The sequence below is a fragment of the Pseudorca crassidens genome, chromosome 10 (assembly GCF_039906515.1).
Source record: "Pseudorca crassidens isolate mPseCra1 chromosome 10, mPseCra1.hap1, whole genome shotgun sequence".
Taxonomy (NCBI): Eukaryota; Metazoa; Chordata; class Mammalia; order Artiodactyla; family Delphinidae; genus Pseudorca; species Pseudorca crassidens.
In genome coordinates this window covers 11,251,312-11,265,696 of record NC_090305.1, presented here as the reverse complement: position 1 = coordinate 11,265,696, position 14,385 = coordinate 11,251,312, and positions in this window count along the sequence as shown.

Below are 14,385 nucleotides of genomic sequence, written 5' to 3'. Positions count from 1 at the left end.
ATGTTAGCCACGAAGGCGTATGGAATGGATATTAACAGTGAACTTGGTAACCAAGTCATAAAATCCATGCCGTTGAATTCATTCATGAGGCTGAATATTCTGATCTATTTTTTCACCCTAGGTCTGAACTGTTTGGTAGGGTTCTTATTTCCTTAGGGAATAAGCAACTGAATTAGGCATATCTTTTGGCTCAATGGCAGAGAGAGATTATTTAATCTGCTACGTAGAGTTACACAATTGTATTCCTAGTTCTGAGGGAAGCATTGTAATGTTTTGTGTCTTATGAACATATTTTTTTTTCCCTGAAAGCAAATGTCTTTAGATGAACATTTATACTTCTTGTTTAGCTCTCTTCTGGGTAGAAGATGAGCAAGTAATATTGTTCCCATTTTACAGATGGAGCTGAGACTGAAGGTATTTGCTGAACTAGGGAAAAGAAAAATTTGTTTTCCGAAGGCAAGAAAATAGAGGATAGCCTGAGTAATACTGAAGCACAAATTTTTTTTCCCCTAGTAATTAATGTGTTCTTTATAGAAAATCTGAAAAATTCAAACATGTTTAAAGAGGAAAATCAGAACCATCTATAATTTCATAACCCAGGTCCCTGTTTTATTATAAGGATCTTCTGCATTTATACATGCATATATGAAAGTATCATAAATATTTCTCTAAAATGAGATTGTGTTAAAAATGCAGTTTTGTATTCCATTTTTCTTACTATTGTATCGTAAGTATAATGGTAGCAACGTTCAGTGCTGCCCCGTATCTGGCTCACTTCTCTTCCCAGGCACATAGTAGGAATACATTTTTTCACCCATTTTGCAGGTAGATGGGCTGCCAGCAAAAGTGAGGGTGTCGCTTCTGGACTGAACATGTACTGCCTGTGTGGGACCATCTGGGGGTCTCCTTCCCTGCTGAGAGGGTGGTCGTATGGTCCTCTGAGCGCTGGGGACCTGGCTGACTGTACTGAGAACTCCTCTCCTCCCAAGCTCGCCTGCCTCATCTCATTTGGACGTGAAACGTGATCAAGAAGAACACTATCTGCTGTGTTTAGTTACTGAGAGTTTGAAGTTATTACTGCAGCATAACCTAGCCTGTTCCAATTAATACAGTGCTTTCTGATGTCAGGAATATGCTTGAGAACTCGGTTTCCAATGACGGCAACAATTTTTCATTATACGTGTATTCTAAGTTGTATTGAGCCATCTCCTTGTTGTTAGGCATTTATTTGTTTCACACTTTTTTTTTTTTCTTTTTTAAAAAGCGCAGCTGTGAAAACTCAAGTGCTTATCTGTTGTGTTCTCACGGGAAATTTTTATAAATGGAGTCTGGTCAGAAACTATGAATATTTTCAAAGCTCTGGATACGAATTGACAAAGTTCTCTCTGGAGACGTTTTTCAAGTTTACACTTCCTTTGGCAGCACACGAAAGAGTGCCCGTTTCAATGCACTCTTGCCAAAGCTGCGTCTTAAACATTTAAATATTTTTTCTGCCATTTTAAAGGAAAAGTAATTGCCATTTATTTGAATAATGAGTTTGAACTTTCTTCAAATGCCCTTTTGCCTCTTTGTACGTTTTGTGAATGATGTGAAGTATGGCCTGACCTACCGGGGATTTTTTGTCTTTTTCTTATTGACTTGTAACTACTCCAACTTGCCAGCTCTTACGGTTCTTGCTGATTTAACTAGTTTGGTTTTTGATATCATTTCAGAAAGAAAAATGAGACAGATTTGTATGGGACAGATGTTCCCCGATGAGAGTTAAGGATCCTTCAGAACGAGGGGAAGAGGGAAGGGAAGCAGCTCCGTGGTGTGTCCACTTCCCTCAGTGATGCTCTGGAAAGCCATCCTACTCGGGGACAGGATGGAGACAGAGGGAGGAGGCCCCCGGAGCTCCCAGTGACTCCCCGCCACCGAGGGGCATGGCGTCCCATGCACGGACCTCACTCCAGCTTGCCGTGAACCCCAGCACGTGAGGAAGGTGGAGGCTTCGGCAGACAAGGCTCAAACACCTTAGTGGACGAATGTGTGATGCCAGGAACCCTCCTAAGACAGGGCTCTGTCAGTGAAGAGCTTTTGTTTAGTAGAGCAGGTGAGAGTGGACAGGAGGATCAGTCCTGTACTGTGGGGTAGAAAAGTACAGGTAAATCCAAGTGCCCAAGTACAGATAAATCCAGCCGGTGTTCAGAGGAGGCAGTGATTGCTTCCACCTGTGGGCAGGGGTGGGCGGGGATGAGGGCATCTGGCTCAGTCATGAAAGTTGTAGAAATCTACTCTTCTGAGACATGCATATACCCAGTGCGGGATGTTATTAAAAACGTTTCCCTGTTTCCCTGAAATGCAAATTGAACGGGGCATCCTGTGTGTGCTACATCTGGCCACCATGTGGGTGCGGACGGAGGGGAGGGCTCTGGGTGGCACCTTGCTTTGGCCTCTCACCCCGTGGGAAGGGCGTGGCTGGAGGAGAGCAGGAATGGGACCTCCAGGGTGTGGGTCCCAGCACAGGGGCCCCGGTTCCAGGTCTAAGGACTGTAATCCTTAGAGGTGTTAGGGCGATTAAATTAGGTAACAAACGTAAAGTGACTTGACGAAGGGTGACTGTTTTTAGTGTGAATCTCTCCTGGCTGTGGGCAATGGTACATTTACCTTAGAACCCGACAAACAGTCAGTTGGCCCAGAAAGAGATTTTTTTAAATTTGTTTTTTCTTGAATAGACATTTGGATACACAATATATAAATGCCTTTTAGAATTCTTTCCTCTCTTGTTAACTTGATTTTTTGGGGGGGTGGGGGGTGGTCACATACTGCATGGTCTATTAGCTTACTTGGACCTCTGGGCTTCAGATTCCCTAGTTCCATTGTCTGCATTCAACTGTTACACAATAGAGGAAGGAACAGGTTTCTGCAGCATCCTACATTCAAATTCTGGGTCCCCTTAAGGGCCTCTGCCAGCTTTTGTTTTATGGTCCTCCACACACTTCATCTTTCTCGAGTTGTTTCACAGCTGTCTACAGAGTTTGCATTATTCACTCCAGAAGGGCAGGAACCTTGTTTTGTTCTGCATTCCCCCAGCATTCAGCTCTGAGGCTGGCGAGTTGCTGGTGTTTGTCGTTCAACAAATACTTGATTCATTAAGCGGATCACCAGAGGAGCTGGGTTTTCTCTTTGGGACTTCTGCTTCTATTATCAATGCAGGTACTCTATGTGGAGTTTGTATACCAGATGTCTGAAATTCTGCACGTGCCAAGGCCTCCCCCACCATTATGTACTCACTTAGTTATCGAGCATGTCTCAGGTACCAGCCGTTGGGCTAGACCCTGGGATACAAAGGTAGTCCTTGCCTTCAAGGAGCTTGTTGTCAAGTGGGAAGATGGAAGTCAAAATAATTAAGTTACGATGAAACCATGCAGTGATGGACGAATGGGTAAAGTAAGAGGAAGCCAGAAGCTTGGACTGGCTGAAAACATCCCAGACACTAATAATTTGACAAGCTTCAAACTGATATTCCTTTAATATACATTCAACCTATAATCAGTGTGCATGTGGAGAGGATTCTCTAGCAATAAAAACCGTTCACCTTTTTGTTCTTGTTCGAAGTATGGGATTCAGGACAGACACTGAATGTACCAGAAGAGCTAACCTTTTTGGAACTACAATTTTTGAAAGCAGGCAACTTTGGGGGAGGCATGTTAAAGTGTTTTAAGTTTTATACAGTGATGTGACCCACCTATTTCTGGTAAATACTGCCCTACCCTGCATTGTTTTGTTTCAGAGTTTTTGCGAGTTCCAATTATGACTTAAGGCAGGTGTCTCAGAAATGGCCTGTGTTTGTTTGGGTGGCTTCTCTGTCCAGGGCAGACACTCTTAGAGAGGCAGGCTGGTGTGGAGGCAGAGGGGTTCCATGTTGGATCACTGTGTGCTTCAGCAGTCATTCCTAATTTATATTTCACCTGTTCCATAAAGAGTTGCCTGTGGAAACCTGAGTTAGCTAACGTAATCTGTCTAATTTATTCCAGTGATGTTTATCTGACCATGTTTGTGAGTGTCCTGGGCAGATGCCTGGCTGCTCTGCTCTTTAATCTGACTCTGGGAGTAGAAAGAAACCCCAAAGTCATTCGTTGTTTTTTTGTTTGTTTGTTTGTTTTGCGGTACGCGGGCCTCTCACTGTTGCGGCCTCTCCCGCCGCAGAGCACAGGCCCCGGATGCACAGGCCCAGTGGCCATGGCTTACGGGCCCAGCCGCTCCGCGGCATGCGGGATCCTCCCGGACCGGGGCACAAACCCGCGTCCCCTGCATTGGCAGGCGGACTCTCAACCACTGCGCCACCAGGGAAGCCCCCAAATTCATTCTTCCTTGGGGAGGGAAGCTCCTCAGGGGAGGAAGTGCTGGAGCCAGCATTTGAAGGCTAAATTAAATTTTTCCTGGAGCACAAGGAGGGATGGAGGGGGGAGAACATTGCATTCTGGCTCAAGGAGTTGCATGTGAAAAGACGTGGGGATGGGAAAGGCCGTGGTGTGTGTGGATGACTCCAAGCTGTCCAGTGTTTGCAGGTCATCGGGTGGCCGGAGTGGTTAGAGGATGTGATGGGGCCAGACAGGGAGCCCTGAACCAGAGCACAGCAGATCAGGGCTAGTCGCTTCACCCTTTAGTTTTGGCAACGGAAAGTGAGCTAACAATTTTTTATAGTTTTTTACATGTACACAAAACTCCCCTCCCCACCCCAGCACCATTTCATTACAAAAATGAAAAAAAGAAAAATTTAAAGGCAAGTACAGTGATTGCCACTACCACCTATGTTTTACAATTAGTCCCTTGCTAAATTTGCTTCAACAGTTCACGAATGTTGACCACAGGCCAGGAGGGGCCACTTTCAGGGCAACCTGGCAGTCAAAACAAGTTTCATAATAATGCTACAATGTTATCTGTCTTTTCTTTCTTTTTTTTCTTTTTTCTGTGTTGATTTTGCACTGATTGGGCAAAAGTAAGAGTAGGTAAAACTCTCGTGCCTTGGCATGAGCTAAGGCAGTGACACCCACTATGCCAGCAGTTACGGTATTCTTGACCGCCACACACTTGTAGTATAAAAAATGCCAGCTTCAGTTAAGAGCATCCTTGATGAAGCATTACAAATAACTAGTTTTGTTAAATCTCAGTTCTTGAGTACATATCTTTTTAATATCTGGAGTGATAAAATGAGAAGTGTGTGGAAGGCACCGAGGTCCGTGTTGAAACACCATGACTATCTGGAGGAAAAGCACCTGTGTGATTGTTTGAGTTGCCAGCTAAACTAGCAGCCTTCTTCATGGAACACCAATTTTTACTTGCAAGAATGACTGTAATAGTTTGCTAGGGCTGCCTTAACGAATTGCCGTAGCCTTGGTGGCTTAAAATGACAGAAATATATTCTTTCACAGTTCTGGAGGCCAGAAGTCCAAAGGTGTTGGCAGGGCCACATTCTTTCTGGAGGCTCTGGAGGAGAATCTGCCCCCTGCCTCTTCTAGCTTCTGGTGGCGTGCCTTGACCGATGCCTTAGAGTTCCTTGGCTGGTGGCAGCATCACTCCAATCTCCCCCTCCATCTTCACACCGCTTTCTCCTCTTCGTGTCTCTGTGTCTTCTCCTGTCCTGTCTCCAATCTCTCTCTCCCTCTCTCTTATAAGAGACCTGTCCTTGGTGTATGCGCTCCCCGGATCACCCAGGATGAGCCCTGTTTCTCAAGAGTCTTAACTTAATCACATTCTTCGCTTGCAGAAGGTGAATAATCACAGGTTCCAGAGATTGGGAAGTGAATATACCTTTGGTGTGGGGAGGGCATTATTTCTGCCTATGGCAATGACGGACAGATAAACTATGGTTATTCAGACTTGGGTATTTGCCCAACATTTTCTTGGAAATGAACAGCGTGAACTTGTGGCTTTAAAGGAAGCAACTGGCATTTTTGTTACCAATTAGAAAAGTTGAACTTTCAAGTAAAAAGTAGAATTCTGGAAAACTTGTATTCACCATCATGAGCTTGACAGTTTCTAAATACGTGAAGCTTTTCTGATGAGACTCGTGTTGATGTGAATGCGTGGGATTTTTAAAATATATTCTTTAATGAAATGTGTCAACATTTGGAAGTTCTGCATAAGTTCAAGAACCAATATTTTCCAAATGGTCAATGCTTGACGCTATTAATAATGACTAGATAAAAGATCCATTCAAAGTGCAAGATAAACAAATACATTTTAATATAACAGAGTAGGAAAAGTTTACTGATAAGGTTTCAGACTCCACACTGCGAGTTAACTTTTAAGAAACTATGAGTTTTCCAGTTTGGGTTACTATGAAAAAGGAATGTCCACAATTATCTGCAAAGGCTATTAAAATTCCCCTCCGTTACCCCAGTACAATCCCTGTGAGGCTGGATTTTCTTCATGTGCTTCAACCAAAACAACATATCATAAAAGATTGAATGTGGAAGCAGATATGAGAAACCTTCTTTCCAGTAAAGCCAGACATTAAAGAGATTTGCAAACACTCTTCTCGCTCTTTTGTTTTCATTTGGGAAGATAGCTATTTCATAAAATATATTTTTTATGATAATACGTAATGGTTTTTTAGAAACAATTGCTAAATATTTTTAAACATTCTCAGTTTAATTTATATAATGGTAAATTGATAATCCATAAAGTAAAAACTCTTTGAGGTCCTTCATACTTTTTAAGTATGTAAAAGTGTCCTGAAACCAGAAAGTCTAAGAGCTGCTGTTCTGGGAGTTTGGACAGAGCAGTGGAAGGTGAAGGATATGGGACCTGATGGACTGTGGATGCAGGGAGGGAATTCCAAACATACTAAATGGCAGGAACAAGAATGATGGATTGGAAGAGCACAGTGTATTTGGGGAAGGTCCAGGCAGTCTAGTGTGGCTGGAGCAGAGGATTACGGTTGTGATGCAGTGGGAAATCCAAGTTTCAGGGCTGTGAATCTGGCCCGTGGGAGTCATCCTGACGTGGTGGGAAAGCACTGATGATTTTGGGGATGGAGTGTCCCACCTTGTGGTGATGCTCAGCATGGGAGAGGTGAGGTAGAGTGCCTGTCCTGAGGCTGTTGCACGATTCAGGCCCGAGGCAATGAGGATCACGCCCAAGTCATGGGGGAGAACTGTGAGAATACAAAGGATTGAACACACGGGGCAGACATTTTACAGAAAAAAAATCAAATGTACCTGATATATAATGATTATGGGGATGAATGAAAGCAATGAGACAAAGTCATAGTTATGTCCTACGTCAAAGCAGTAATATGACATTTGAAGCTATCTTTTCAACTCTCAGACCAGAAAAAAAATTTCCATTTATTCCTCACTCTTCCATCTTCTTTAATCCTGCAGACTAATTTTGATAAATGCACACAGATTTGCAAAATTCTTAGATAGGATGAGAGACAAACTCTTTGGAATAACTAGCAAAATATTATCCTTGATCAATAAGCAGTATTTATACCAGAATTCAAAATTTATGCTCTTGTCCAGAGAGATGGAAAAGTCAGATGTGTTTATTGAGGGGAAGAGTTTCTTAGGAAAGAATGCACGCCAAGGGGAGAAAAGAGGGTCCCAATGCTTTCAGAAAAGTGGAGGTCATGGGCTTGGGTGAGGGACATGGTTACATGTCCAAGGGGTCATGACTGAGTACCATAGTGTGTGTACTATCCCACGTTCTCCAATTCTCCATCAGTGATTTGTGCCAAAGACTTCTTGGTGACGAGTCACGTCCTAATCATATTTCCTCCTGAAGACTGGACTTTTCTGAAACTCTCTTCTCTTTTGGTTTCTGTGTCATTACTTCTCTTGGTTCTCTTGCGACCTCTCAGAATATTTTTGATCTCCCTCCAGGGTTTCTTTGCTGTTTACCCCTTAATCTTTTGATGTTTCTTAGAATTCTGCCCTTAGTTTTCATTATTATTTGCTCTATATTCTCTTCCTAAGTGATTCTACCCACTTAATGTTTTAATTATTATAACATAAAGTCCATATGGGTTGGAATTTATCTCCATCACAGCTTTATTCCCAGCCCCTAGAAGAGTACCTGGAGTACCATGGGTGCTCCATAAATAGTTAATCAGTGAATGAATCAATTGGCAGTCATAGGCAAAATGTAAATGTAACTCTAATAAAACCTGGCTGGGAATCCCCTGGTGGTCCAGTGGCTAGGACTCTGTGCCTTCACTGCCGAGGGCATGGGTACAATCCCTGGTAGGGGAACTAACATCCCACAAGCTGTGCGGCCAAAAAAAAAAAAGAAAAAAGAAAAAAAGAGAAAACCTGGCTGCCTTGAGTCCAGTTTAACACAATGAACAGTCACAAGAGATATAAATTTGACTCTAGAAAAAAATATTTGTACGTGCAGATTGGTGGAGCCATTTGGGGAGGCAATCTGGCAACTTTTAGTTATAATAGGTATGTATACACAACAAGACTCAGTAATCACTTTTCTGGTTATATATCCCAGAAAAGAAAATCACATCTGGGTCCATAAGAGAACACAAATAAGGATGTTTGTCCTAGCATTATTTGTGGTAAATCTAGATGTCCTTCATTGGGGAATGTTAAATAAAGTGTGGCAGATGCACAAAGAGGATGCTCTGAAGTAGTCAGAAGCACATATGTAAACACAGACGCATACCTCAACCTTGAAAATGTTGTGCTGTGGAGTGAGGTATGAAACACAACGATTCTGTTAGACAGTGGCACTTATGTAAATTAAAAATATGCGTACAGAGCTGCAGAAAATATTCTATGTCTTGATCTGGGTGCTGGTTACGTAGATGTGTACATGTGTGTAACTTCAACAAGCTGTATAACTAAGGTTATTTCACTTCACTGTATGCAGTTATACCTCAATTTAAAAATGCACACAAAATGAGATACATGATATAAGAAGACTTATCAAAATAAAAGGCTACACATCAAACACATGAGAACACTGCTTTGGTGGGGAGGATGAATGAATGAATGAATGAAATAATTAAAAAAAATCAAACAAAAATGGGGCTTTGCATGAGCCAATGATGATAGTGTGCTATGAACTGAGAAGTTTGAGGTCCTCCATATATTTTGTCTATTTATCAGTCTATCGTCTATCGATGGAATTATCATGGCATCAGTTGACACGGATGTTTCTCGAAACATCCACAGACCTACTCTCTTCCTAAACTCCAATTCTACATCTCCAGTGGCCTTTAAGGCACTCCTACCTGGATGTTTTAATTTTTGTATCTTGTATTTTGTATCCTTCAGAGATGGTCTTTTCCAGCATGTTGAAATCCTAGTGACTAAGAGAACCTATGGACTTCTCCAAATGTTTCGGATTGGAGAAGCTTTTTGGACAAGCAGCGCTGGCATCACCTAGAAGCTTATTTGAAATGCGGAGTCTCAGGTCCCACCCCAGACTTACTGCATCACAACTTTCATTTTAATGAGATTCCAGGTGATCTGTTTGTTCATTACAGCTTGAGAAGCACTGCTCTATTTCTTGTTTACTTTGTTAACCTCACCCAGGTTATTGGGTAGAAATAAGTGGCGACTCCTCTGGGGAGTACCCAAGTGGGGTTAAAAACATACTCTAGGGCTTCCCTGGTGGCGCAGTGGTTGAGAGTCCGCCTGCCGATGCAGGGGACACGGGTTTGTGCCCCAGTCCGGGAGGATCCCACATGCCGCGGAGTGGCTGGGCCCGTGAGCCATGGCTGCTGAGCCTGCGCATCCGGAGCCTGTGCTCCGCAACGGGAGAGGCCACAACAGTGAGAGGCCCGCACACCCCAAAAACAAAACAAAACAAAACAAAACAACTCTATTCAGGTTTGTATGCCAGCATCTTACTCTGTATGAAGAGTAAGGCATCCAGAGTTCTAGCCTCTTCTTCAGTGCGTGACCTTGAAGGGGGGCCACTCCTCATTATGCATTTCAATAGCACTCTATATTAACAAAGCACTTCACCATCAATTTATTAGTGATTCTCTCTCAAACTCCCTGCCTCATCTTTCTAAGGAATACATTGTGGTGAATTTTCTTTGTAACCTGTAAGTGGTTGATAAATTGTAAACAAATGGGTTGAAAAGGTAAGGTATTGGAAAAGTGTTTCAATTTTCCTCCATCCATCCTCCATGCATCACTTAGGGAGAAAGCAGGTGCTCACAGTGTTGATTGTGTGTCGCGAATATCATTATAAACAGAGGGAAAGAGAGAAAAACTTCATATTACATGATATAAACCATTAATTAGTTCACTGACTGGGTAGGTTCGATGAGGTGGCCTGTCTATCCAACGACACTGCCTGGACGGAAGTCCAATGTCAACAGAATTAAGCTAATGTCTTGCATTTTGACTGTGTGCGTAGTGATACGGAGCTACTGCGTTCTCACAGAGATTAAGTATATCCTGCGTTAGCTGATGGGCTGCCACCGTTTGAGTTGGACATAAAATAAAACAATGAACATGTGGTCCAATTTTTTCCTGTATAAATTGACTTTTTTTTTTGTTTTTGCGGTACGCGGGCCTCTCACTGTTGTGGCCTCTCCCGTTGCGGAGCACAGGCTCCGGACGCGCAGGCTCAGCGGCCATGGCTCACGGGCCCAGCCCCTCCGCGGCATGTGGGATCTTCCCAGACCGGGGCACGAACCCGTGTTCCCTGCATCGGCAGGCGGACTCTCAACCTCTGCGCCACCAGGGAAGCCCTAAATTGAGTCTTGAAACAGGTTCCTCTTTGCCCAGAGTGAGGGCAGAGAGCAGCTCTAAAATGCCCTCTCCATCTGCACGATTTGTCTCCAGGAATCCCTGCCTTTCTCTGTCTTGCCTCTCCTCAGTTCTCTGCCACACGCATGTGGCTTGATGTTTCGGATTTGGTTCTAAAGCCTTACTTTTTCAGAGACACAGGCTTCAGTTCCCTATTGCTTCCTTTCCACAGCCTCATGCCAGCCTCACCCACGCCCATCCACAAGCCAGACTCCCCTCCACTCCCTGCCCCAGAAGAACAGCCCAGGTAGGCAGCACGGCCAGTCCTGACTCCAGTCCCCTCCCAGCAAGGGCTGGATGCTCCCCATTCATGCAGCGCATCCCCACACTTCTTAGGTTCACCCAAGATAAGCATCAGAATATGAAGACCTATGATTTTGTGGCGAACCCATCAATTTCTGGGATGGTGATGCTCTCAAAATCAATGTTTGTTTGACTCCCAGAATCAAAAGATTTCCATCAAGTCAACATAAAGCAGCAGCAACTGCTGGCCCATTGAGAAAGCGGCCTATTTACCATTTAAAAAAAAAGGAAGGGGCTGTGATACAAGAACAGAAACAAGTTTCAATAGTGAAATAAAACTGGGGTGAGTGTGGATGAGGAAGAAAAGAGAGGGGGTCAGCAAGAGACAGTCTTCTGGTGGGCAACATCAAAGAACCTGCTGACCCTGGCAGAGTTTCACTAGCACCGTGCCAGCACTCAGTGGGGGAAAGCAATTATTTTAAGAAAATCTATTTGAGGGTAACATTGTCATTATCCTTTTAATTGTGCTGCTTCAACGATCCAGTGAAAGTAGGCTTTAAAAAATAAGAGATGCTTTTTTGCCAATACAATTAAGGCATTTGGGAAAGGCAGATGTTATTAGTTTAGCTTGTGGAGGCTTTTTCTAGAAAAGAACATTTTTGCAAATGTAGTACAGTGCAGTAACCAAGCCCAGTATAGCTGTGCACAGCCAAGTGATTGTAGTGGTCTACTAGGAAAAAAGACACACACACACACACACACACACACACACACACCCCAGTGTAAAACAGAGTTGCCTCTAAGAGTCAGACAAATCTGTTTTACATCAGTAGAGAATAAGTGGAAAATTACTGTGCTTTCCAAATAACAAGAGAAAAGATAACTTTTGGGAAGCTAACAAGAAGTTTCTCTGCGTGTAATAAATCAGTTGCCCTGAAAGTGGGTTACCTCGTACTTCTCTTTCTCTGCACAGGGCAACTACATTTGCCTGACATCAGGTGATTCTAAAGGTCTTAAAGTGGAGCTAATTAAAGGAAGTTGACGAGGGAGCTGGAGAAGCAGGAGTAGAAAATTGAAAAGGTTAAAAGGTTTGGCCCATATCCATCCATCACTTGAAATCCAAAATGAACCCAGAGAATACTCTTCCTGGACATATGTGGGGTTCTGAAGACAAGTGTTCTTTCGGAAGCTCTGCTCTGTGTCTGCTACTGACAGGCCAGGAAAATCAGACATTGTCTCCCTGAAGCAACATGAAATACTCCCACAGGCAGATGTGAGCAAAGTAGAGAGGTGATAGGAATTGAAAAATTACATTGCCTGGAAATTTTATACCAACACATCAATTCCAATCTGGGAGCACAGGTGGAAATTGGCTTTACTGTACCCAGCTAGAGATGGCCACATTGCTAGGAGACTCAGGAAGGAAATCCACTTGATCAGGGCTATCCCTTTGAGATGGTTCCCAGACTGGAATTTTCATACAACTGTGTCGGACAACAAAACCTTTCTCCTTACTGCAAAACACCATGTAAAGGGTCTGGGTGGTTCCTTACCAACTATCCTGTGCATGACCTTCTGTGACTCACTGTCTTTTGGCCTGAGAGTCTTCAACCATAGATCAGGGGCTGTAGTACATGGTCTCTGGCACGGTCATGCTTTTACGTTCCATTAGACTACAAGTGCAGTACATGGTCCACTTGTTCATGGAAGTTTATGACTGACCAAGGAGGTATTGATGACACATACGTACAATAAAAGTTGTCAACCTAAGGCCGTGCATTTTAAGCGTCAGCTAAATACTACCAGCATTCATTTATGTGTGGCCAAGGTACTCTGTGTGTAAGGCTGATCCTCCCACGACCCTCATCCTCTCCTGTAAATGTGTGTGTCTTGCCTCTCTCCTTCCTCTCATGCCCAATTACCTAGAATAGTGAGTCTCCGTGTACTATTTCCATGACTCCTTCTTCCATTCAATTCTCTACCCACTGAAATTTGGCTTCCATTTCCCCAGCCTCATGAAAACTTTTCTACAAATCGCTATCAACTCCCAAGTTGATCCCATAGACTCTGCGATGCCCTCATCATTCTTGATTTTTCAGCATTCTATACCATTGACGAGGTCATCTCCTTGAAACTGTCTTCTTTCCTTATTTTCAAGACCTTATTCTCCCCGGTTCTTCTCTTTCCTCACCAGCTACTTCTCCGTTTTGTTTATGGGCATCCCTCCCCTGCCTGCCCTTTGAATCCACATGCCGCCTTAAGCTCTATTCTTGGTCCTGGCCGCACAGTCTCCTTTTCACACCACACAAACACTGCTGACTCTCCAATCTGTGTCTCTAACGGAGATCTCCCTATCCCGTTTACTGGGCTCATTTATCTGGGTGTCTAATAAGTATTTAAAAATTACATCCAGGGAATTCCCTGGTGGTTCAGTGGTTAGGACTCCGTGTTTCCACTTCTGGGACCCGGGTTCCATCCCTGGTTGGGAAACTAAGATCCCACAGACTGCGAGGTGTGGGGAAAAAAAAAATGACATCCAAAATTCAACCTACAACTTTTTCCCCCAAATATATTTCAGATGCCTAAAGTCGTGGTTGCTCACGGTGGAAATTTGGAAGTTACCTCGGATTCCTCCCATTTCCTCATGCTGCCCCCCATGTCTTACCAGTTGTCAAGAGCTGTCAATTCTACTGTCTCCTCTCTGCCCCCTCCATCCCTGCCCTGGTCCAGGCCCTCATCATCTCTCTCTGGAAATTTGGGAATGGCCCCCCTGACTATCTCCAGCCTCTGAGCATTTCTCTTGCATGTTATACTTCCCGCTGACACCAGTGAGTTTTTCTCATCCCCAAATTTGGTCATGTTCAACATTTTTTGTTTTATTGAACTCTAGTTGATGATATACATGCTGATGTGTTTAGGGGTAAGTCTGTAACTTACACTGAAATCCAGAAAAAAACCAATAAGATGGATTGATGGATGGATCAAGAGACTGATAGATGGATAGATGTGTGATACACTAGAGTACTCACTGTCTTTTTTTTTTTTGGTCTGCATTGTTAATAATCATTAAGCAAATGCATATGTCATCTTAAATGGCATTTAAGCTTCTCAAGGCCTGGCCATCATAATGCATGTCTCTATCTCTCATTGCTCCTAACACAGGTATAGGTCAAAGAGCTTCTCTGCCAATATTTTGGCAGAAACAAATGGAGGACATCATTTCTAATTGGTCTTTTGTCTAAGCTCAAAATAATGACAAGGAATACTAGAGAATGAATCAAGATATAGAAACTGAACATATCAATACCTTCGATTACACATGTTTTAAAAAATCATTGATTGAAATATGCTTTTTGAGGCATTAAGAGTTCATCTA